The sequence below is a fragment of the Lepisosteus platostomus genome, chromosome 28 (genome assembly GCF_059453375.1).
Source record: "Lepisosteus platostomus isolate fLepPlt1 chromosome 28, fLepPlt1.hap1, whole genome shotgun sequence".
Taxonomy (NCBI): domain Eukaryota; kingdom Metazoa; phylum Chordata; class Actinopteri; order Semionotiformes; family Lepisosteidae; genus Lepisosteus; species Lepisosteus platostomus.
Genome location: NC_142638.1, coordinates 3,040,260 through 3,063,617, shown reverse-complemented (window position 1 = coordinate 3,063,617; position 23,358 = coordinate 3,040,260). Strand labels below are relative to the sequence as shown.

The following is a 23,358-nucleotide window of genomic DNA, read 5'->3' as shown; positions in this document are numbered from 1 at the left end:
CTGGCCATGAAATTATAGGTGGAGGGAAACTTCAAATTCCCAATTTCCCTGGTTGTACAGTAGCTGCTACTGTACACTGACTATGATATGCAGCCTGAAGTTACATGAAGTTAAGCTTGTTCCTTTGAAGATTGGTTGCAGTCATGTGGTTGGTGAGCTTGTCAGGTTGTCAGGATCTGAGTGAAAGAGAAAGTGAATTTCCGTTGTCATGTAGTAGCTTTTAAATACAGTAATCAGGGTTGTCATGGGTTGTGACATCACTGTATTTAATGCTCTTCCACACCCAGCTGTTTCTACATTGGTTTGTCATCTCTGGATGATAGACAGGTGAACTCCAGCTTAGGTCTTGAATGTTTCTCCTCATTACTAGAGGTGACCAAGACCCAGTTTATGGTGTCCTTGTTTGTATTAGAAAGTCAAAATGTCCTATGCCAGCCAAATTCCTAAGGGTGTGAGTCAGAAGAGCTAAGCTGTGCCAGGGTAAGTGTCCATTCTAAGAAGCAGAACAATTAATAAAAAGCATTCTGAGCACTACTAAGATAAATAATAAGTCTGTTATAGTTCTGTGGTTGAGCTTGTCAATAGCTTTCAGGATTTCATTATTTGAATTAAATCCCAATGCTATCTTTTCTACTCTGTGCTAGTATACTTGAACCCATTGTATACTAAAGGTCTAATAGTTCATTTTGTGAAAAAATCAGAAACATATTTCACCCCAGAGTGCTTCATACCTCATTGTAGTACAGTCCTAATTATTCCACTTAGACTGATTTTCAGCTACAACTTTCTAGTGATACAGCCCTCTCCCCTCTCCACATTGTGTAATTATTATGTTTTATTTGGATAGGTTTTGTAGAGCCTTTGTTATTATAGTAATGCAGCCTTTATTCTGTGCAGCAGCAGACCTACTGTAAGTTAAGTGATCGTTATTACATTGGGAAGATTTACAGTATTAATTGAACTTAATTGAAAATTTTTTAGAATACAATTTTGCCCGCAACGCAACCTTGCATGTTTTTCTTTGACTGTGGACTCTCTCGATAAACAGAAGGATGGCACATTGCAAAGGTGAGAACTAAAAAATGTTAGATAGTATTGTTACTGTAATATTATTTAATTTTTTTATATGGTCAAAGAAATCATTCAGGAAAAAAATACATTGTGACCTTACGGCAGTAGTGTTACCACCTTAGAGCTTGAGCTCTTCAGATTCCAGAAGTTCAGAAGAAGAATCAAGCCTGGTTGGTCATTGCTAGGTTGGAAGATTCTATCCCAGTTTCGGACCAATTAAAGCAGTATACAGTACATTCAGTATGTTTTGTATACATAAAGGAGATGCATATATTTACAATATACACTAATGACTACCTCTTCTCTTACATGTATAGGACTGCTAATGGTTATCAGCCTGGAGCTTTATACTGTATATATTTTAAATTGCACAAATTCACTCACAGCCAATATGGTAAAATCCTGTAAATGCATTAAATGTCAGCTGTTAGCATTCAGGAAGTGTGCTTGCTACTGCTGTCAGTGCAGTAGCTGCATGTAGAGCGTCTGTCAGCAATCCTTATCCTCACAATCAAGAAATTCTCTCTTTTTCAGCAGCGTTCAGCCTAATTTCTGCCCAGGTCCAGGTATGGCATTAAGGTGTATTCAGAGAGCAATTGTAAAGCTAATACAGTTGAAATTATTGAATATAAGCTTCCGTTTGCATGCAATGGATTTGAAAGTACTTTTACCATATGCAAGTATGGTATGTAAAACTACAAACTTTTAGAATGCATACAGAATGGTGCATTCAAGTCACAAAGCCTTCTACTCTAAATGATTGTAGGTTTGATTTCAACTTCAAAAAATGCAACAATGTCAAAACCTATTTTGTATTCTTTATTTAAATATACAAACTGCCTTTTAGCCTGTGGAGCACATCGTCAATGAGAGAACTAAATAATTGCTTAAACCACCTGAATATATTTTACTAGGAGAAAATTGAAATGTTTCCTTTAGCAATTATTAATAAAATGTTCATTAAAGATATACTATGCAATTAAATAAGTTATAAGAGCAATTATTTCCATTCACAAAGGTCAGTTCAATTGACCATAGATAGTAATCATAACAAAAATTCATTCCGCTTCAGGGTAGCTTATTAAAAATTCTGATTAACTTTGGGAAAAAAGTGTCCTTAATCCTTTATTTAACTGCATCTCTTCTAAAGGTTTACAAATGAAGAGGGTAAAACTAGTATACAACAGCATTGTGATTGTGTATTGTGATTTTAGAGTCCTGCTTGTTGGTCTTATTGATGTATCTATAAGAATCCAAAATGCAGGATTATCACTTGTCCTAAAGTTTCCTTTGGGCCCCAAAATCCAGCAGTGAGCATAAACAATGTCTTAGTAGTGTGTGAATGCTAGCCCTCACCCTAGCTGGGTTTTCAGGTGAGCAATTCTGCAAACTGTACCTGAAGCTTTCCAATCATAAGATTTGAAAATGTTCCTCAAATAAAAAAATATGAGTCTAAAATAATCAAAACCATTGAGAAAAGCTCTTGGAAGTTTATCTACTTTAATAATATATCACGTTTAAAATGGTATTAACAGTACATTCGTTGTGGTTTGAAATGCACTAATAAATGCTGATTCTTTCTAACCCTGAAATATAAAAATAGCATTGTAGTTCCCCTTTAATCGTTTGGGGCCAACTTGCCTGGTTGATATACACTGTATTGAGTAAATGAGAGAGAGTAAATAAAAAATATAGCCTGGGGATGTAGACATGGAGTGTTGTTTCTCGATCAGAGACAAATATAAAAAGGGGACAGAGAGAGCAGAGAATGCAGTTAGGAAAAAAAGAGTAAAGAAGGGAAAAGAGGGAAAAAGCTTTCTCTCCAGCACTGGCTTGTAAGAGACAAACAATATAAAGGTAAAGTCTCAGTAACACAGAGTGTGAACTGCATTTTCTTCCACCAAGACCAAAATGCTACAGTAAATACCAGAAAAAATGTAAGCAACCTGGGAATATTTATATTGTACCTAGGGGAGCGGACGTGTGATATTAAAATTTGACATCCTCCTGAACTCTTATAGAAAAACACCAGGAGTAAAGAGACAATGAAACAATTTATCAACAATAAATCTGTATTTAATGAAAACACATTTTGAAATATATATACAGTATACTTACAGCAGGTACTGTAGCTTGTTTTTTAAATATGAATGAGAACTAGAGAAGAAGCTCTATATAAAGTACATAGTTTAAATGTACTCAGGATGCATACTGTACAGTATGTGTATTCTATGATTCAGGGGTATGGCAGTGATGCCCTACCATAGTTTCTGAAAACATTTGTATATTTTATGAAAGCAGCCAATGGAATGCCTTTAAACACATAGAGATTTGAGTACTTTTAAAATGATAAATCAGTTTGTCTCTTGCTACTCTGTATGCAGAGGGCTTACTTTTCTAATATGAGCACTTTCAACAAATGAGCATGAGCACTTTCAACAAATGCAACTTTTTTAGATTCTAAACACAGTGCCAGAGGGAAATTAATTGAACAAGAGGTGAAATGCACTTGGGTTGCATTTGACACCACTGTCATCTGTTTGAATGCAGAGTTCCCTGGTCGAAGACAGTTTCTATCCTAGGCAAAAGCTAAAAGGTCATGAACAGTTTGTTTCTGTTTTTGAGAGGAGTGGTTGGGGTTGACTATCACTGTCCTCAAACTCTTGCTAAGAAAAGGAATTGGTCTCACTGCTACCTAGTGATGCTGCATAGTGCCCATACCAATGTTCTTGAATCATTGCTACTTTCAGAGAGTTGCTGTCAGTCAGAAAAGGGGAAAGGTATTTACTGTATATTGGTAGTAAGCCAAGCTAAAATTGATATTCGGTCCACACAAGTAACCAAGTCTGCCATTCATTTGGACAGGTGACATTGCTGACATTTACAGCTGCTGTGAAGGGGCTTGTACATGTCTTTTTGTCAGGATCGTTGGAAGGTTACTTTGTTGAATACAGAAATAGTGGATAATATTTCTGTCACCTTTAGGTTCTGTTCTTTTGCACAATTTATTATACTTCATATCAATGATAATGTATCATTACATGAAGTATAGATGTATAGATGGAGCAGCACTGACTATTTGCACAATCAGAGGTGTGTGGTAAGCAACTTCACGCAGTCAATAAATCATAGCCATTATTTAAAGGACTCGGGGACTATTGGAATCTGATGGTAATTAGTTTGAAGTGGCTGCTGTATCTACAGTACAGTATATCTCACTTACAATATCTTTATATTCCCAGTGTGTGTGTATGTTTAATATTATCTTTTTATCAAAATTCTTAAAATTTCTTGTAAAGGAACATCAATTACTTAGGCTTTTGATGCAAACACTTTCAAATACTAGACATACTTTTATCAATCAGCAATGAACTTAGATCAGATTTCATGTTTTTTTATTGTTAAAGTGTATATAATACAGCATTTTCATTTCAATAGATTTAGGCAAGTGGTAATATTGAACTTTGTGTTTTGTAGAATACGGAATTTATGGTATATACAGTATATGGTGAAGGTTGTGATTGGGTAGCAAAACTAACACTAAAAACTAAATTTAAAACTAAAAACTAAAACTAAGTTTTCACTGATACTCAATTTAAACTGTTACTATTTACAATTTAATCATATTTACTAATCAAAACTGCATTTATTATCTCTGTATAAGACTGGCAGAATCTGTGTATCATTGTGTAATAGTTTCCATGACAACTTCATTTGTAGGCGGCAACTATCGACCTTTAATGTGAATCGTTTTTTAATTTTTATAATCTCATAAAAGAAAATTAAAATAGCAATTCCTTATTAAAGACTGGTACTCATTTGCTTTTTCTGCAGTACAAGTACAGATATTACATTTAGAGCACATCTCAGGAAGAAGTAAATTAATTTTAATGGTGCAATAAACAATTTATCCTTTTCAACATTCATGCTATGTATGAAAATCTAAGAACATAAGACAGATTTGACACCATATGCGACAAATAGGAAGCTAAATTTTCCATCAAAAAATGGTTTGTTCTCATTTTAAAAAGCACAAATTTTGAAACCCGCTGTAGCATTTGAGCTCTTGTTCCTATGTGGCAGTTCATGTTGCGTCGGCGCACTCCTCTTTTGATGAAAAGGAATTTCATTTGATGGCTTTTCATCAATCCTTCCTGGGTGGCACCGGCTTCAGGAGAATGTAGCTATCCATAATCTGACCAGTTTCTCAATCAGGTCTAATTACGTGCTATGACAGGTGTCACTAGCTGATACACACAGTCCCATTGGAGACTCTAGACAGCTGACTGAAGTGCTCAGTGGCACTGCTCTCTTTGGAGTTTATAGTAAGTATCATTCCTGAATGATGCAGTGATATTACAACAGCTCTTTAGAATGGATACAAAAATGCAATAGTATATACTGTACTGTAACAGACAAGTGATGGCCTCTGGTCTGCTAAGATTGATAATTATAATAATAATTAATAATGCTAATAATGCTTACTGTACACTTATATAGCGCTTTTCTGGACACTCCACTCAAAGCGCTTTACAGGTAATGGGGACTCCCCTCCACCACCACCAATGTGCAGCCCCACCTGGATGGACTACCTTGATAGTGTCATCAGCCTCAGCAATACATTACCATTAACCAAGGAAAGCTGTAGGGAGAAATATGGTCTTGCTCACTTTATCCTTAAAAATGAGGAGCAAAATGGGGCTACACTATGGGTTGCTAGTCCATCCTAGGGCACACACACAAAAATCACACAGATACAATTCAGATGATCAAGTTAATCTAACCAGCATGTCGTTAGAAAGGTAAGAAGAAACTTGAGACCCCTATATGAATTTGGGGATAATTAACACACACAAGTGTTTTTTTTTAATTCTTTGGAAAGTGTGAAAGAATAAAACTCTTTCCTTTAACCTAATAATAAACTCTTTAACCTAAAAAGGCTTGATAGCAGTGTTGTTTTTTACTGTTTTTTAAACTACAGTAACATCATCTGTGTAGAGTTCTCAGATTTTGTAGTCAGTAATCAGTTCATACAGTAATTAGTGTTCTAATACTAGTGGAAGGAATCCTAAAGCATTTTTTATTTCTTTTCACTTTTGAAACTGCTATCATATTATTCGGGTAGACTAGTGCACATGATACATTATATATTTGATATGAATAGGGGTCATATGTGTTAAGCAAGCAAACTTGTGGTATTCAAAACCCTTTTAAAATGTTTTAAAATGCTAATTAAAACGTGTCTGATATCACCTGAAAAGTTGCTATGATCATTTTTACACCCACAGCAGGTCATGAACTGTTTTCAGAAACGTGGATCAAATTGAAACTACTCCACCTCAGAAAAGTTTTGGCCAATTAATTAAAAACTCTAGAAATAATTATTCTGCCAAAAGGGTCAAGTTCTTTGAAAATGGCTGCCTATCCCTCATTTTCTTTATAATCCATACACAGCCTGTAGCATTACCACCTGCAGCTTAAACATCCTCTTGTCAAACATGACCAGTATCATTCTAGTGAGAACAGCATTATTAAGAATAAAGAACTTGAACACGAAGTATGAAAAAAGTAATATATATACAGTAACCTTGTATATCAATAATATTCAGAAGATGAAAAATGAACAAGGTAACAAAAAGACACCTTTTGGCACATTTTGTTGAACTCAGGTAAAGCTACAGTATTTTAAACTGACAGCACCTGAATACGAAGATGTGATAGGAGAAGAAGCAGGGCAAGCGGTGGCTTATGGGTCTTTTTGTGCAACAGGACTGGAATTACTCTTTCACATTTAACCTAAAAATGCGGAGACCTGCATTTTCACAACATAATGGTGTTTTTAGTTTAGCTACAGCAATACTCTTACATGAGCAAATTTATCTGCTGTACTGTATATAGAGGACGTCTGCTGTTCCTCCTTCTTAAGGTAACTTGGCAACAATCAAGTTATACTACCAATGCTCCCTATCTTACCAGGGTACTGTACAGTATGTTATACAGGGGAAATACATTTGTATTTAACTCAAATCCATGATACACAGACCTGAATCTCTCCTTAGAGCTTTCATTCGCCTCTGACAACATCAAAATACACTTGAAGACCAGTTTTTCAGCACAGTAAAGTAAAGTAAGTTCTCAACTATAAAGCCACGATATAAGAAGAAACCATATTTTGAGGGCAGTAACTTGGAGCATAACGGCCATAGGCTCTTAATTTCGAATGTACTCCTTTGTGTTACTCTTTACAGACCACAACTTTCCAGAGTAAAAGCACTATTTTGTTCAATTATTTTTGCCACAAAATAGACAGAGATCTAAAGATAAGTAAATACAAATGTAACCTTAGTTAAATGTTTAGTACCTTGATAAAAATCCCACAGACAAAGAAATAGCTGATGTATAAAATGAAACTCATAATTTTCTAATTATATCATACACTCTTCTACTTGTATCTCAGCTCTACAAATGTGTTATAACCACACATCTGACTGCCACCATGTTAAAAAGAATTATGACATCTATTTTTGTACTTTTGATGGAACTGAGATATTCTCATGTCTGCCATTGTATAATACAGGCATAACGTACTGTATTTTGAAAATATTTACCTGTGCCACATGTACTGTACTGTATGTGTGCAGTCTGCTGTACATGTGTGGCATGAATTTCTTGAGTAGAGGCTGTAGAGACTTGCTGCAGTAGATGATTCCCTAGTGTCTTCTGTTAGCACAGAATGTGATTGGAATGTATGTGTGGTTTTATAACTGTCTAACCATCTGCTTTGAGCAACACTGGCTGATATTTACATAATGTGACCATATGTCTCTTGGCTCAGCAAGACACTATGAGCCTTTACTTTTTTTTTTTACTTTTCATATATTTACTGTATTAATCCTGAAAAGTGATCGTTCATTATTTGTGCTTTTCAGAGATGGGCTTACAATGCTGCTTTGTTCGAGTGGAAACAAATAAAAATACTAAATAAAAAAAAGAGTTAAACTGGACTTACTCCCAATTTGTTTTTGTTTGCTTTTTGTGTTATTCACAAGGATATTTTTTTATGGTGCTCCCTTTTTCTTTTGAAATCACAGTACTGTGTTTTCATTTCCTCTTGTGAACGCTTTTCTCTCTGTCACAGTACTTCAAATAGGATTTTCTGGAATAAAAATCTCTGAAAGAATTATTTTCACAGATGTCAGTTCAAGAATACAGGCTACAAAGCAAGGCTTTCCATTTCTGTTATGCTGGCATAGGTTTTTTCGGGTTGCATTTTTATGTGAAGTAGAAACATTATCACAACCTTCCTGAGCTGATCATGCCTGACTTGAGGAAATTCAGGTTTTCAGGTTTTAGACATAAAAAACTGCTGGACTTTGTTAGTCAATCCTGAATTTAAAACAATGTAATCCATAATCCAAAAACATGCATTTTCTTGCATATTGTTTGACTATTTGATATACTATATCTCATTACCTTTCCCTAGTTTTCCTGCAGTATATCACATTGGATTCAATTGTTTCCCATTAACTATGAAGCCAGCTTTACTTTCAACACAGAAATGCAATAAATGTAGAAGTTAAGAAGTCTCGGTATAGTTATTTAACTTAAACAATTTAAACATCACTTAAACATCATTAAGCTTTTAATCTCTATAAAGTGCCCTCTTCTGAAGTTAAAATGTAGGAATTCTGCTATTTATTCTCTCCGAAAATAATACTTACAATTATGGCCTTGTTCTTCTTAGGCTAATTAAGATAAATAGCTTAAATGTGATCTTAATCCACTAATAGTCTCCTAAAACGATGGAGCAAAATTAAGTACCCTCTTAATGTGTTTTAGACTTTGCAAAGATAATTAAACTTCACATGAGCAGCACTCAAATGTAAGTTGTCTCAGCTATGAAAGAAAGATGGGATAGAAGCCAGCAGTGAGGGTTGCAGGATTGGTATGATAGTAGACCGAGGGATACCAAGAGGTGATTCAGCATGGGCCAGCTTTCTCTCATTATCTGACCTTATGTAGTCCACAGTCATGAAAATATCAAAATTACAGGCTCCTCTCTCACAGTATCCATTGGAAGGAATTTATTAAGGATTCACAATCTTTTCCTCATTTTTTGCACCCATTATAAGGACTTTAAAAAAAAAACAAATCCATATATACTGTAGATAATTATACAGTGTACAGTTAATGTTTATAAAAAAGATTATAAGAGTTACAAGTTACAATATAGCCTATTTGTACAGTACCAAATTTGAATTTTAAGGTGTTCATGCTCATTAGAATGGCTGACAGCTTTGTTGTTTTGTCAATATCTGTATAGGAAGGGGAATGTCTACATAAAAGAAGCCAGCAGTAGACACCTGGACAGTTCCATCTCAGCAGAAAGTAATGTTCCTTCTTATCACTGCTAATAAAAAATATGTATATACAGCATCATCTCAATGCAGCTGGGGAAGGATTGTTTTATAGTCTCTGCAGGGAGCAGAGGTTTGGAGCCTTCATGGCAAGTATTTGATTTAATATGAAGGCCATTTGCACAGTTCTGTGTGACACAGTTCATTTCACACTCTGACAGGGTAGGGAGTGTTGTACCATCATTACCAAGACTTTATGAGTTTTTGAACATCTAATGGTTTTAGTACTCAGGCCTAATCTCTCTTCACTGCATGGCGTTTTGATCGTGTGGCATACAGTACGTATTTCTGGAAACTTTGTTTTTTTGGTTGGTGTTCATAGTTGATTAAAATCCAAGAACCACTTAGGAATTCCACAGTATAAGATAAGTACAGTTACATGACATTTTATTCTGTAATTCCAGCATAGCCTCCTGGATAGACATGACGTCTATCAGGAAGAAATAGATTTCTGATAGGATTTTAATATCTTAATTAGCCATTGTAGGTTTTGTAGGCAAAAATAAATTACATATTCATGTTTTATGTTCATTCTATCAACCGATACATTTTCATGCTTTCTCCAAGTTGTGTGTTTTCCCTGTGTTCATGTTGGTTACTCACTAATAATTAATTAGTAAATGTCGATTGGTTGATTTGAAAAATAATTATATATAAACTATTTTAGTTTTCTTTTTTATTATCTTCATAATACATTTTATATTTTAAGGACAAGGTTAAACCAATGAAACTGTGCTTCTTGCAGTTGTCACCCCAGATCAGCGCAAGTCTTGTCGATCCAGGGTCTATGTCTGCCCAAAGACCTTTAAAAGTCTAAAAAGTAGGGCAGTGGAATATTTGAAGAACAACAAGCATTTTCCATGCTGAGCCTTGCTCTTCAACTGTCTTTGGTGAAGCATCACCCATTTAATTATTTCAAAATCATTAGTCATTTCTGCTGCTTAAAAGTATACTCAACTTGTTTGCTCCTCAATCATTTTTTTCCTCTAATGAATTTACAGACCACCTGTCAGAAAAACATTCCCAAGTGGTCCATTTGTTGACAGCTTTGTGCTTTATGCCCAGATTCTTCTGTTTCTTTAGGTTAAACAGAAACCATTATTAGTTAAGTTAAATTCCCATCTGTGATTGATACTATATTTGTACTCAGTGATTCATTTGACCTGTCACATTCTAAAGCATGTGTTTTGCTGAATTCTATGCAGAAGTCTGGAACATGTAGAATAAGTTGTCATTTAATATTCTAAAAGCAAACTGACGTACAAAAAATGGGTATGTGTGAGAGCACTTTGTTAATAACCGACTTAGTTTTAAATGTCAGAGATAAATTAGGTGTCTGTTTAAGGAATGAGGGTTAGGAAAAGGGCCATCAGGATGCTTGAAAACCTGTCTCAGAAGGTTTCAGTAGTTTACATACCCCTTTTCTAACATTTGATTTATATCAGTTTAACAGGGCAAACTACTTTTTTTAGTTCTTGCATTTTTCGTATTTAATATATGCAAATTTTGATTACAATCCTCTTTATTAATGTTACATGCATTTTAGGACCTTCTGCTCCATCAGTAATGAAATTTAACAAAGAATCGGCTTTCTTCCTTGACACTCAAGGATTGTTAATGTGGAGGCAGTGTTTCTCCATGGTGTTACAGATGATTTCAGAGGAGCCTTTGACACTTTTCGGTCTCTGTTTCTGAATGGAGTTTTAGGGTTTTGAGGATTTTGTTTAAAAATGACCCATAGTGAGCTGCAGGTGAAAAGATTCCCCCTGATTATTTCACTGATTGCTTTCAATGATGCTTCATTCTGAACTGGCTGACTGCTACTGTTTTTATATTAAGTCTACTGTAGTCAATATTGCTCTCTCTTTGTTTTAATTTTGCAGAAAAAAGCATTGTTTATAAAAAAATATGTATTGAGCTTTGAAGGACAGCAATTCATATACAACACAGGCACATTTCCTTAATTTAGTTTTGTGAAATCATTCTGATGTCTACTTGTATTTTATTTGGTTTCTTTGAATGTAAAAGACTATTGAGATTCTTTTGACTTTTTAACCTCATATTTCCAGAATATTTCCAGAAGAACCTGCAAAAAAACAAAAAATAAAACTCTTTCTAGGGGTATGGTGGAGCCATAATCAAACCAGAACAGCAGTCGGAGCTATAATTATGGCACAGGGACCTACAGTAAAACCTACTGTAATTTAATTTAATTTAGTTTTTTTAGTAACTTTTAATCTATCAGGCCATCATATACTGTAAATAACTGTGCCAAGGGAGCAGGGTGTGTATAAGGGTGGATTTACAGTATGTTGTAATATCTGTGCTGTCATTTTTCTTTGTGTGGAGTTTCTTTAAAGTTCCTTACTCTCAGCTTTAGGATCTACATTAGATGGTTTTCTTGTCTGCAACATAAGGTAGTTACTGCACCTGGGGCCAGTAAGGGTAACTAGGGTCAACTGAAAGATGGGTCGAACATGTTTGTCATAAACATTAAAAGCAATCTTCTCCCTTTGTACACACTGATATTCATTTTTGGTCCAATTGCCAAATTGGGCTCTGGAGCATGAAATCCCAATCTGTGGTCTCAATGCTTTAGGAGTGAACATCAGGGATGGGGATTGATTCATCTTGTGCCATCATAGTACCTTCAACTGAGCAGGCCAGGAGGCCAGCAGATCGTGAATTAAACCATGAGTATTTCTGGTGTGTTGAGTTGGATTCAGACTTTCATAGAGGATTGGAAATAAGATCAGATCTTAAAATATACTGTAAATTCATCTTCACTTGCTTTAAAATCATGTGGGTAGCACAGCAGGGAAATACTAGATTTTAGAAAAACAGAGAAGATAGATATCTTACAGAAGAAAAGCTTTGTTTTTTCACATTTTACTTACTCTATCCCAATCAATTAAAGGTGCAGATAAATAAATGTCCACTAAGTTCCCCAAACAGTAGTACATTAACTGATAATTGCACACCAAATTAATACAGAATAATTACTATTTATATAAAACGTGAAATATCTCCACAGGTTCAAACAAAATAGTTGAAATGTATAAGAAACATTACAGAAGCAGTGTAAGTATCTCTTCCAACATTGATATTTGTTAAATTTTTTGGCTTTTGGAACACTCCAGTAAGGACAAAAGAAAATGTAAGGGTTTGCATGAGGATTGTGAAATCTAATAAATAATGTGCAAAATCCTCTTCACTTATCAAGTTTCCTTTGCAAAATAGTACTGCTAAATGATATCTGAAATGTCCAATACTGACATTGCTATATTTTCACTTCAGACTACACATTGATATTGTTCTGGAATGTAAGGTCTGTACATACAGTAATTGAGATGTTTGAAAAGCTTTCTCCAAATAGTAGATGACACAAGGTCCAACAGGAGAGAGCCTTCAAGGCTGGGTGATCTCCATATCTATATGGAAAATTTGGAAAAGGCTCTTTAAATCTTGATTGTGACAGCAGCACCTCCTTGATGTCTGGTGTGCTTTAGCCATTGAAATGTAATTGAACAATTATATTTCATCTTCACTGCGTTTGAAGGTGATTGACATTAACAGCATGAATTCAAAGATAATCATTCTGTAAATACTGGGCATAACAAAAAAGAAAAGTTACAAATGAGTGGACATCATTCTTATCTCTTGTTCTTCCACATTCATTCTGAGAGAAGCCGCTACCTGAAATGTCATTGTATATCACAGCATGTGCAACAGTTGTTTATATACAGTAAGCTTTTACTACAGCACATCTGCAAAATACTGCCTTGCTCTTTTTGCAGTTCTTTTTTTCAGTTCTCATACAATGACTCAATACATGCTGTCTAGCAGTCTGACCTGGTCTTTCTTTCTTTAGGCTTTCCAACTCCTTCGCTGCACAGTAGGAAACTTTCAAAGAAAGAATGCACAAAAAAAGCATCTGCTTGCGTTTTGCTACGTCACTCTGACAAGAGATAACTTATATCTAAGGTCTGAGAGGAGAAACATCAGGGCTTATATCACGTAGAAGCAGAAGAAGTTTTATTGTTGACTACAGGTTTCCTCTTTAGGTGGAAAACAGTGAAAGCATGCTCAAATTCTAATGTCTGAGCTTTCTTCAGGAATGATAAAAGTTACAATACTGTGGAAATCTACAGTACAAAACTACAGTGCAACTTTACAATTAATAACCATTACCCATTATTAAGTGAGCCACATAAACTGTAGGTTTTTATCTGAGCAGTTACTATATATTTCTTGAATTTGCTTGTCCAAAGTAGTGATGATAATAATAGTAATAATAGAATTCCTTACACTTACAGTATATAGCGCTTTTTTTTCCTGGATGATGCGACGGCAACCTTAGTGCACCAGAACGCTCACCCCGCACTCAGTGGGGAGGAGAACAGAGTAATTAAGCCAGTTGAGAGATGGGGATTATTAGGAGGCCATGATTGATAAATTGATTCCATTGGGAAATTTGGCCAGGATGGCGGGGTAACACCCCTACTCTTTTCAAGAAATGACCTGGGATTTGTAATGACCTCAGAGAGTCAGGACCTCGGTTTTCCATCTCATTGGACAGACCGTGCCTTTTTACAGTATAGTGTCCTGTCACTATAATGGGGCATTAGGATCCACACAGACTGCAGGGTGAGCGTCCCCTGCTAACACCTCTTTCAGCAGCAAACTAAGTTTTTCCCAGGAGGTCTCCCATCCAGGTACCTACCAGGCTCACACTTGCTGAGCTTCAGTGAGCTAACAGTTGTGAGTTGCAGGGTGATATGTCTGCTAGCAATAAATAAATGCAATCTGTATAACAAATCAGATTGCAGACAATTCTTCCATTAATGTGTGGTTTTAGTTATGGTAGAATAGTAATGGCTGGCGGTGACATAAGAAAAGACAACAGCTGCTTTCAAGTCAGTACATTAATTATGTGCAATTTAAAGCAACATCTATAGGTTGGGGTTGTTTCAAAACTAGTTTTAGAGTGAGTCTGATTAGATAGGACGTCTCAGCCATGGCTGGGCTACCCATTAAGTCTGCACATGTCAAAGCACTTACTGTATGGGCTCTGCCTGTCTGTATGAAAAGACAGAAAATAGATTAAAAACAACATGTAGATGTTAAAGAAAGAATTACTCCAAAGTGAAGGTTAATCTCCATCAGGTGACAGAAACACTGATATGAGGATATGAGTTATGGATTTCTAGTTTGTAAAATCGAGATAAGACAAATTCCGAGCTTTCATCATTTTGGAGCTTATGAAATGAGTCTTCATATTATTGTACACTAAAGCAAAGACAAAGAAGATTAAGTTGTGAGTGACATGTTGATTATTTTTTTATTTATTACTTGATATTGGTTGCTAGTCGTGATATGGAACAATAGCGTTGGCATACTGTACTATCCTAGAAAAAATATTCTAGATATTATCTTTTGAAATGTAATTATTATTAAAATAAGACCTTTTGAAAAAGGACAAAAAAGACTATATACCATACAGTATACAGTATACAGACAAACAATGCATTATTCATACTTTGTACTAAGTGAATGGAATAATTCAAAAAATCAGTTTTAGTCCACAATTGATATTTCATATCTAGAAGCTAACAATTATTTGTACGATTTTCAATTTCCAGCCTAGTTAAATATAAAAAAAAATAAAATATGTATATTTCTGCATGAATAAACATATTTATGATTGTACTGTATTGAAAAGTGTAATAATTGTATTTACTATAGATACAGTACACCTACAGGGAGCAGCATCATGGTCTAGTGGTTGCAACACTGGGGCCCTGGGTTCAATTTCAGACCTGGGGAGTTGTCTGTGTGGTGTTTGTATGTTCTCCCCATGTTCGCAAGAGTTTCCTTCAGGTGCTCCAGTTTCTTCACAGAGTCCAAAGACATTCTAGTAGGTGGCTTCTGGGAAAACTGGCCCTGGCATGAGCCTGTCTGTGTTCCCTGCAACGGACTGGCATCCTGTCCAGGGTGTACCCTGCCTTCAACCCATTGCAACCCTGAATTGGATGAAATTGTTAATATATTTGACAAGTTTTCCATATAAAATGGATGACCTTCCTGAGCATTAGCACTATCCTGTTTACACGGATGTGTTTCCTCTGGATCGACTGCTCAGAGACATTCCAACAGACAAATACTCCTTGTTCAGGCATAAAAGGTTAATTGTGACCTACAGTACTTTTATAATTCAATTTTATTTTTACTTTATTTTCTCTTACAAAAGACTTATTTTAAAAGGACCTTGGACTGAAATGCTGCTGTTATGCTTCTTTTCACAATTCCAACAATAACCCAAGACGTGACTTTTAACACTTTGAAGTACAATTACCAAAGAAAAGAGAAACTGAGATGGGCTTCCACTCTAGCTGCATGCCGATGAAAGCTGGCGGTGTGGAACAGGAAAGGAGAAATACATTTATAGTTTCTGACAGCCAACAATAGTGTTTCGTCCAGCTCTTCTTCTAAAGGTAGTCAAAACTTCTCAACTTCTGTCTGCATTTATCTATTTGTGAGTTATGCACAGATGTCAGGCACTATTTTGGCATTAAACTAAACAAAAAAGCAGATAATGGACATTCACCCAAGCCAAATGTTATCTTAGGGGGATTGCTGAGCTTCAAAAAACTCTGGTACAAGAGCTGCTAAACTGCACGTTTTTATGCTACAACCATTTTCTATTATTGCAGAACAGGCTGTGTATAAATAGTTCCATAACTGAGAAGATTAAAATGAAAGCTTTTCAGTAGCTCAACTCTCTCAGAGTATAGATTAAGCCCTGTAGTCCAGAGGTCCCAGAAGTCCCTTGTTTGATCCTAGACCATGTCATTAGCCGACTCTTGAGTGGGCTTCAGTGAACCAAAGCACGACTTGACCTCTTTGACAGACCTACTGTATACTGGCAATTAAATCCATCGTGGTGAAAAGAGAAGGAATTCAATGACATTGATTGCTTAACACTAGAATGCATTGCAATAACTTTGCACAATTCTGTTTGAGTTGATTAGACAGAAATTAACTGGGGATGCAGAGAATATTAAAAAAAAACAATAACAGAGATTTCGGCTTGCTTTTCACATTTGGAGGCAGTTGTAAATACTGGCCGCCAGTCACAAGTAGCCTTGAGAAGATCTTAGGCACTTGTAAGCTCTCTGCAGTGTTCTTAACATGAAGGCTGCTTGACTCTTCTGCCAAGAACCTTACCATGTTCAGGGAAGTAGTAATTGGCTCTGAGCTCTGCTTGGGTTATCAGCTTGTTGGGAAGCATTGTCAGGATGTGGAGCATCGTACACTCAGTGAGAAAGAAAAGTCTGCCCATTAAGAGGTCTTGATTGCTTTGTCTTTCACATGCTATGTCTTTTGTCACATGCTTTAGATCTGTTAATTAAGTTCAACACATTCAACACGAAAAAGTAGGCAAGTTACTGTGCTTTTACTGTGGCAGAAACTGAATCAAAGGATGATGATCTGTTGTGCAGTGGAAAACCTTTTATGCTATGTACTGTACCTAGTCCCATGTAAAGAAACTATATACAGTATACAGTATGTACTGTATATATTTTATATTTATACTTCATGACACACCCCTGCAATGATTTAATCAATTCAAAAGTTAGGTTGCAGTTTGCAAAATAAAGATACTGATAAAAATACTGATAATGATCAATTAATCTTTATTTTGAGGACCTTAGAGTGAAGAACTTTTTAAATCTATGCACAAACGCATCAGGATATAAAAACTCTGTTCAGAGCTTTTTTTCTTATAAAAAATAACTGCAAGCAAAAAAGATAAGATAAAGATAACTAGCCTTTAAATGAAAATAAGATCCATTCATCCATTTTCTAATCAATTCTTCCAGTTCAGGATCATGGGGGAGCTGGAGCCTGTCCTTTTGTCCCTCTTGGCAAGCAACAGGCACAAGGCAGGGTACAAGTTTTACCAATGGACAGGATGCCAGTCCATCCTAGGGTACACACAGAGACACAAACACATATTCTTATGTGGATTTTATAAGGCAGATGTAAGATGTTTAACTCTTATACCCATTATATGTATGTATTTCTTTTTTAAAGTGGTTTTATTTTTAATGTATGATTACTGTCTTGGTGCATATAGTAGCTGCCAGGCCATCCTTGTAAAAGGCTGCAGTCTCATTGGGTTTATTCCAGGTTAAGAAATCAATCAATAAAGAAAACTTTAACACACAGTAATGTGTGTGAGGACGGATCATTCCTGGACAAAGGAATGCTCTAATGGGAATCAAGAGCACCTTTATCTCTTGTAAAATACCAAGGTGAAATCAAGAATTTAGCTTGCTTCTTGCTTCTGTTTTGTTAAAGATTCAAGAATGGGTTGTTGCCATGCTAGGTTTTATAAACCATTTCAGTTTAGGTTCAGTTTAATGTCTAATACTGACTGAACTGCTGTTAGGGCTACTAATGATTAATTGACGATTGTTAGACATCAGTGCCAAAACAGCTGATCATACCATTTTGCTGAATAGACGTACTGTACTGTATACAGTACATACTGAACAGTACATAGAGTTATGTATTCAGCAAAATGGTATTACATACAGTATGTATTACCATTACATAGGGTTGATGGTTTTACTGTAGCTGCTTTGTCAAAGCTGATAAAGATTTGGTAAATCTTAGTTAACCGATAGAAAAGAATTAGTTCAATTTGGGCATTGCTCTCCCATCCAGGTACTGACCAGGCTCACACCTGCTGAGCTTCAGTGGGTTGTGATTATTATACAGATATTATCACTGCTGCTGCCCTTCCTGTTATTTGTACTGTTATTGCAATTGTATGTTATTCAGATTAGTTAATGATGTGTTTTCTCTTAAAGGGAAAATGATGTGTACATAAATGGAATCAAATTTCTAATCCTCTGAAATAATTGATAAAATAAGATGTCTAATCAATCCACAGATTGGAAGTTTTCCCAAAGCAGTAATTAACATACAAGTCTAGCAAAAAGCCAGCATCTGCTGCTCTGCAAAGGGACAGTTCTGAAACGGTGGATGGAAGCCAAGTATCAACCTGGGATGCAACAATTTCTTTCAGGGGATCAAGGGATAAACTACCAAATTAGAAGACATAAGATGAAATTCGTTTTTGATCCCATGGTGTTATAAATCTTAAACAATCAACCCACTGAGCATTACAAGCATTTTAACAAAGTTTAGGGATAGAAATTAGCTGCAGCTAACAATAGCAGGTCACCACAAGGGAGTTCTAAATCTTGCCCTTTGTTTTTCTATTCAATGATACAGTTTAGAACACCCATTTCCTGTCACTATAGCTACCCATTCTCCGACCAAGAGGTACATCTGTTTCTTCTAAATGTGCAAGAGAAGAGAGTTAGCACAAGCAGGAGGAACGATAAAGTGCTCTTTAATTCTTTTCTAAAGTGTAATTCTGAAAAGACCAACTTTTTTGCAGTGAGTTATGTTCCCACATTTTTTAGAATGACAAAAAAAATGCTGTTTTCACTTCATAATGATTTTGCATCAAATGTCTTTTCTTGTATTTGAATGTGAAGGTAACGAATTCTTAATTTGTAACTCATAAGCAGTGACAGCACTAATTGATATTTGACTGCATCTGTAATGGCTGTGCATGTAGATTTATCAATCCAACCATTTTTTGTAACTTGTTAATTCTTAGGGAATCACAGCAAATTAAAGCCAAACTCAGCAGCGGTAGGACTCAAAATGAGACTGCATCCAGGACTCTTCCAAAAATACTGTCAGATACTCCAACAACATTTGCATTCCATCCCTGGGCTTTGAAAATCAAATGTGTAGTTAAACAAGAAGGTTAAAAGAGAATGTCATCAATGTGGATGTAATATGACCTTCCTGTCACAGGTGCAGATCCTTAGCCACAGAGCCACCCCACCAAATCTTATTCTCAACAAAGCAATGTAAATATCTAAATGACTTGAATTGACAGAATGAAAAAAATATTGGATAAAATGAAATGCAATTAATATTTAGCTATGCAAATGGTATTATTTGGTTAAGGTAATCCTTGATTTGATGCAGTTATTAATTTCTGAGAATTAATTGATGGATTTAAATAGACGTCTAATTAACTCACAAACTGTTTTTTTTCTTTGTCATGCACTTGGGGAATCTTATGGGTATATTAACTTTTCTCTTAACGAATTTGATATAACTAACATTTATTATTCAAAATTAAATTTTAAACACAATCACACAATGAGGTTTCTGCCCATCATTTCTATTTTATTCCTGTAACCTTTTGGAAATCTCATAAATTTTAAACAGGTTCTCCTGTTAGACTGACCTTTTGATGATGGTTTGCTCTTGGCCTTTTTATGTGAAGGCAAGTGATGTTCTACAAGCAGACATCGTACTACACTGCCGGTAGCAATTAGTCTCTGGTATATCTTCTAGGCAAATTGGCCATCAGAGATTTTTCTGACTGCAGAAAGCTACCACAAGCACATTCAGCAGATAAAAAAACATGGTTGTGAATTCGATATTGACATCATTTTTCATTCTCTGAAACTTTTCTGTACACAATTTTGTGTCTATTTTATCTATTTTTACCTCCCTGTAACAGCAATAAATGTAGTCATCTTTATTTTATATAGCCCCAGACTATAGTGTAGTATCAATAGTACCAACAGTATCTCATTGCGCATTACAGCAAACTAAAGAAAATACACAAACATTAGCAACACAGCACATAGCATGTAATGCAATGAATTGAACAGAATTAAACTAATGTGTAAAAATAAGTTCTAAGTGGTGAAACAATCAACCAATTAGCCTAGAGTATTATACATTTATAAATAAATTGCAAACATAAAAACAAACCACATGCATTCTTCAAATCCATGCACGTCTATCACTACTTATTTTTTCCATTTGTACAAAAGTAGAAGCAGCAGCCCTAACATACTGTAGATCTCACTGAAAACAAGGAAGACACAGATACAAGTGATGGGTAGCAAGCTGAGACAAAAATTGGATTTTTGTTCCCACCTAGTTCAGACATTGCAAAGCCTATGCATGATCATAATCCCTGTGGAATCCCCCCAAAAATGGATCTTAAAGGGTGATGATTGGGTGAGGTTTCATGATCCAGTTTGGCCCAGATTCCTTTCATTTGAAACATTAGTATGCTTTGATTTGAGAGAAGGTGATTAGCAGAGCCAAGAAAGGCTTTTCTCCAACTCTTTTAGCTCAATGCTTTGATACATGCTGTACCTAATGCAAACCAGACAAAAAATTGGAAACATCCTGAGTGCTGCTGGCCCCCTCATTGTTGTATGCCCATTTCCTCTACTGCCTCTTAAAATGTAAAATCTATGTAACTAAAGCAGACAAAACATGACAGTTCTTCATGTTTCATTAGCTCTAAACATCACTGAAGTGAGTGTTAGCATGGATTCTTAATAGAGTGAGTGCTTGGCTGACATTCATTCGTGGTAGAAGCAACCCAAGGCCATAAAATATGGATTTGGGGCATCTAAAAAGGTGTTATTTCAAAAAACAGTCTTAGTTCTTATATGAGACTTCAGTAGAACAGCTAAGTACCTCTGGCATGTATTTCAGCCTTCTCAATTGTAATAGCTCTATTCTTTGTATGCTGGAGTTTTTGTGGGTTTTTTTTAAATCATGACTTCATCTTGCTTGCAGAGCTCCCCTGGCACTCCATATGTATCAATACAGCTTACACAGAGCAAAGGTCATGGTGGCAGTGAGGGGATTCACACCTACTCAACATCACCATTTCTAATTTCTTTGCTAATGTTCAATCCTGGTCTTTGAGTCCTGGTGTCTCTGCAGGTTTTCAAGATCTCTTTCAAACTTCAGCAATTCAGCACAAGCTGGGAGAGCATTTAACCATGTTAAACTGGTCCAGTTAAGCCAGTAACCTGACAAAAGATGGAATAAAAACTATCCCCCCTGGACTAGAATGTCATACTTTTTTACTAGATGTCAACTGATGAATTTACTTCAAAAGCTTTTTTACTAGTTTTTAAACTCTTATATGTAATTTCAGACAATATTAGTGATGTCTGCTATAGACTCTAGTGATGCATGAGGGACATACAGTATGCGTGTTGTGAGGAGCATTCTTCAGTTTTTCATGCTGATGAAATAGAGTTTCATCTTGAATAATATTAGAAACACTTCTAATTTAGAAAAGTAATTAATGTCATTGTACCAGGATTCTTAGTCTATGGATGCAATTTATTAGGATACACATGTGGAAACATTTGGAAATGCCACAAAAATGTAGTAACTTCTAGAAAAGCATTCTTATTGCTAATGTAATAATAGGCATGTTAAAATACCTCCTCAGATTTCAAGGTTGTTCCATTTTGATTGTTAAACTTGGAGGATCTAATTATCCTTGAGAGTTCAATAGATTGGTGTACCTCCTGCAACTGTTTGTTCCTCAGGTTGTCATCACTTGTGATACATCCCACATCATTAAACAGCTTCTTGCTTTTCCTCTTTGTGGGGATCTAAGCAGACAAAATCTCAGCTGCTTCTGTCACGTTTAATTTATTTTGATCTGGTCAGCTTGCATCTTAAGTGACAATTTCCCTTAGTGAGATCTTTTTTTAATATTTGTTGGTAGTGCATGAAATGCAGAGCAGAAGTTCATGCTAGCAGCTTACAATGTAAGTCAGAAGCCTTGCCTTATGCTAAGTGAGCTTGTTTCTTATTCCATCAAACCTGTAGTAGTTTTCCAGTGTCAAAAATATGATCGTGGGTATTCCAATCAAAGTTTACAAAGTAAAACAGAATTGAAAGAAATTTCACCTAAATTATAGAACTTTTGATTGATTTACCTGCTTTTTTCCCTGCACAAGAGGAGAAATCAACTTTAAAAAGTAAAATAAGTTCAAGCTGTCAAGTAATATTCATGACTACTGGGCACAAAGAATTGCTTAGGCAATATTTTTTTCTATACATTTCCATTTTATTTCTATAAATTTCAATATGTTTGCTTGTGGAGATCTTTTTTTTTACCAGCTGAATTGAGTATCTCCAGTTTTATAAATAATAAATGCCTTTGTGCTGGAAAGCAAGTGAATTTGAATGACTGCCTCTCAGCTCTTTCAATGCTTTCGAAATAAAGTGCAAGTGAATAGTTGAGAAATGACTGATGACAATTGTGGAAGCAAAACATAAAAGAAGCCACTACTGCTATGCTGAAAATCTACCTGATTACAGGTAGTCACACAGTTTTACTTCACAGCTAATAGCATAATGTAAAACCTAAAAGCCCAATGGAGTTGATGATAATCATCCTCAGTGGGAATGTGAGAAACTAATGTTCTTCAAAGCTATGGGCCTTCAATTTCATATCATCACTCCTTCTTATTGTGTTTTTTTTATTGGTATTGTCCATACAGCTGTATTGTGCTTGACTACGCCTTAGGGTAGCAAACATTTTTTGCAGGTCATAGGAATTTTTTTTGTTTTATGTTCACTAAGGCATACTGTAGATAATTTTATAAAGCTCACCCATTTTGCCAGCCAGGTCGGATTGAGATCATCCTGGGCAGTGCGCTTAAAGGAGTGTCCATACAGTTGTGATGAACTATCCATCCATTTTCTATCCACCTTCCAATTTCATGGGGGTCATGGGAGAGCCAGAGCCAAACAGTGGGCTCAAGGCAGAGTATCCATCACAGGACAGACTCACAAACACAAACACGCACACTCTCTCACAGAAGGGCCAATTTTCCCAGAAGACAATTAACCTACTACACCAGTATATTTCGGACTGTAGGAGGAAATTCTTGCAAACTGGGAGGACATAAAAACTCCACACAGACAACAT

At 35.7% G+C, this 23,358-nt stretch overlaps 1 protein-coding gene across 1 annotated transcript in view; it reads left to right on the top strand.

Moving 5' to 3' along the window:
• asic2 (acid sensing ion channel subunit 2) overlaps positions 1-23,358 on the top strand; it is a 357,270-nt gene that overhangs the window by 198,990 nt on the left and 134,922 nt on the right. The window lies entirely within an intron of this gene.